We start from the raw sequence: 3,743 nt of genomic DNA on the forward strand, positions 1-3,743 counted from the left end.
CTTTCCCAACATCAGGGTCTCTTTTCCAATGAATTGGTTCTTTGTATCAGGTACCAAAGTATTGGAGCTTCAGCTTCAGCATCAGTCCTTCCAATGAGTATTCAGGATTGACTTTAGGATTGACTGGTTTGATCTCCTTGCTGTCCAAGGGGCTCTCAAGAGTCTTCTCCAACACCACAGTTTGAAGGCATTAATTCTTTGGTGCTCAGCCTTTATGGTCCACCTAACACATCTGTACATGACTACTGGAAAAACCATAGCTTTGATATACAGACATTTGTTGTCAAAGTGAGTCTTTGCTTTTTAATATGCTGTCTGGGTTTGTCATAGCTTTTCTTTCAAGGAGTAAGCCTCTTTTAATTTTGTGGTTGCAGTTGCTGTCTGCAGTGATTTTGGAGCCCAAGAAAACAAAAAGTCTGTCACTGTTTCCAGTGTTTTCCCATCTATTTGCCATGAAGTTATGGGACCAGATGCCATGATCTTAGTTTTACGTGTTTTTCACTCTCTCCTTTCACCTTCATCAAGAGGTTCTTTAGTTCCTCTTCACTTTATGCCATTAGGGTGGTATCATCCGCATATATGAGGTTATTGATATTTCTCCTGGAAATCTTGATTCCAGCTTGTGATTTATCAAGCCTGACCTTTCGCATGATATACTATGCATGTAAGTTAAATAAGCAGGGTGACAATATACAGCCTTGACGTACTTCTTTCCCAATTTTGAACCAGTCTGCTGTTCCATGTCTGATTCTAACTGTTGCTTCTTGACCTGCATACAGGTTTCTCAGGAGACAGGTAAGGTGGTCTGGTATTCCCATCTCTTGAAGAATTTTCCACAGTTTGTTATGATTCACACAATCCAAGGCTTTAGTGTAGTCAGTGAAGCAGAAGTAGATGTTTTTCTGAAATTCCCCTGCTTTTTCTATGATCCAACAGATGTTTGCAGTTTGATTCCAACAAATTGGTTGTTGCCTTTTTGCCTCTGGTTCCTCTGCCTTTTCTAAATCCAGCTTGTACATCTGAAAGTTCTTGGTTCATGTATTGTTGAAGCCTGGCTTGAAGGATGTTGAGCATTGCCTTGCTAGCATGTGAGGTAATGTACTTGTGAGGTATTTTGAACATTCTTTGGCATTTCCTTTCTTTGGGATTGGAATGAAAACTAACCTTTTCCAGTCCTGTGGCCAGTGTGAGTTTTCCAAATTTGCTGGCATATTGAGTGCGGCACTTTAACAGCATCATATTTTAGGATTTGAAATAGTTCAGCTGGAAATCCATCACCTCTGCTAGCTTTGTTTGTAGCAATGCTTCCTAAGTCCCACTTGCCTTCACATTACATGGTGTCTGGCTCTAGGTGAGTGACCACACCATCGTGGTTATCCAGGTCATTAAGAACTTTTTTGTAGAGTTCTTCTCTGTATTCTTGCCACTTCTTTGTAATCTCTTTTGCTTCTGTTAAGTCCATACCATTTCTCTCCTTTCTTGTGCCCATCTTTGCATGAAATGTTCCCTTGGTATCTCTAATTTTCTTGAAGTGATCTCTGGTCTTTACCATTCTATTGTTTTTCTCTATTTCTTTAAATTGTTCACTTGAGAATGCTTTCCTTTCTCTCCTTGCTATTCTCTGGAACTCTGCATTCAGTTAGGTATATCTTTCTCTTTCTCTTTTGCCTTTTGCTTCTCTTCTTTTCTCAGCTATTTGTAAGGCCTCCTCAGACAACCACTTTGTCTTCTTGTATTTGTTTTCCTTGGGGATGGTTTTGGTCACCACCTCCCGTACAGTGTTACGAACCTCTGTCCATAGTTCTTCAGGTATTATGTCTACCAGATCTAATCCCTTGAATCTATTTGTCACCTCCACTGTATAATCATAAGACATTTGATTTAGGTCATACCTGAATGTACTAGTGGTTTTCTCTACTTTCTTTACAGCTTCGGACTTTACTTCCACCACCAGACATATCCACAATTGGGCATCCTTTCCGCTTTGGCTCAGCCTCTTCATTCTTTCTGGAGCTATTTCTCTGCTCTTCCCCAGGAGCATATTGAACACCCACCAACCTGGGAGGCTCATCTTTCAGTGTCATATCTTTTTGCCTTTTCACACTATTCATGGGGTTCTTAAGGCAAGAATATTGAAGTGGTTTGCCATAACCTTCGCCAGTGGATCACATTTTGTCAGGCTCTGACTGGCAGAGACATGCCCTTCAGTGGCTCCATGTAGCCAGAGGACATGCCCACACCCTAGGTGTCCCTCTGCTGGTCCTCTTGAGTGGGTAAACCTTCATCGGCTGCTGGGTGTTGGTCATTGTGCCACGCTGGGGGACCTGGGCAAAGGCCCTGCTGGAGTTGTTGGCTGAAGCTGATTGATGTTGGGGGATGTCCAGGAGTGGATGGCTCTCTAGCCTCTCTGCTGCCGCTGGCTGCCCTGGGGCCCATCCGCTTCCCTGGAGCCTCGAGGAGCTGGGGGCTCCCCAGCCTCACCATTGCTTTGTAAGTGGCTGATCTCCTTTTATTGTATCTTTGCCTTTACCAGTGAGGTTTTTCCTTTCATAATTTTCCATTTTTGTATTTTTAGTTGTGGCCTTTTCTGCCTAGAGAAGTCTACTAAACATTTCTTATAAAGTCACTTTAGTGGTGCTTAACTCTTTTAGCTTCTGATTTTCCTTAGAACTCTGTACCTCTTCTTCAAATCTAAATGATAACCTTGCCAGATAGTCTTTGTTGTAGGTTGTTTTTTTTTTTTCTTTCATCACTTTGCATATAATCTGCCACTCCTTTCTGGCCTACAGAGTTTCTTCTGAAAAGCTGGCTGATAGCCTTTTGGGATTTGTCTTATATGCAAGTAGTTGCTTTTTTCCTGCTGCTTTTAAGATTTTCTACTCATCTTTACTTTTTCCATTTTAATGATAATGTGTCTTAGTGTGGACTTTTTGGATTCATCTTATTTGGGGCACTCTGTGTTTCTTGGGACTAGATGTCTGTGTCCTTCCCCAGGTTAGGGAATTTTTCAGCTAGTATTTGTTCAAATAAGTTCTCTGCCCCCTTTTCTCTCTTCTTCTTCTGGGATTCTATAATGTGAATGTTAGTATGCTTGATGTTGTGTTAGAGGTCTCTTAGCTATCCTCATTTCTTTTCATTTCTTTTTGTTATTTTCTGTTAAGATTAGGTAATTGCTGTTGCTTTGTCTTCTAGATTGTTGATCAATTCCCCAGTGTCATTGAGTCTACTGCTGATTCCTTCTAGTGTATTTTTTATTTCAGTTATTGTGTCTCTTATCTCTGTCATCATCATTTTTGTCATCTTCTTTTTTTTTTTTCCTGACTGTGCCACGTGGCTGGCATGATCTTAGTTCCCTGACAAGGGATTGAACCCGGGCCCCGGCAGTGAAAGTACTGAGTCCTAACCCCTGGATCACCAGGGAATTCCCTGTCTTGTTATTCTTTATATTTTCTAACTCTTTGCACAAGTCTTCTCTGTGTTCATCTGTTCTTTCCTGAGTTCAGTAAGCCTCTTTATAATCATTATCTTGAAACTTGATTGGGCAGATTGCTTATCTCCTGTTCATTTAATTCTTTTTCTGAGATTTTGTCTTGTTCCTTAATTTGAAACATATTACTCTGTCTCCTCACTTTGCCTAGTTCTCTGTGTTTATTTCTATGTCTTTGGTAGGTCACTTATGTTTCCTGGTCTTGCAGAAGTGACTTTATGTAGGAGATGTTCTGTGGGGTCTGGTAGCATACTCC

This window comes from Dama dama, chromosome 23 (assembly GCF_033118175.1).
Source record: "Dama dama isolate Ldn47 chromosome 23, ASM3311817v1, whole genome shotgun sequence".
NCBI classification, from domain to species: domain Eukaryota; kingdom Metazoa; phylum Chordata; class Mammalia; order Artiodactyla; family Cervidae; genus Dama; species Dama dama.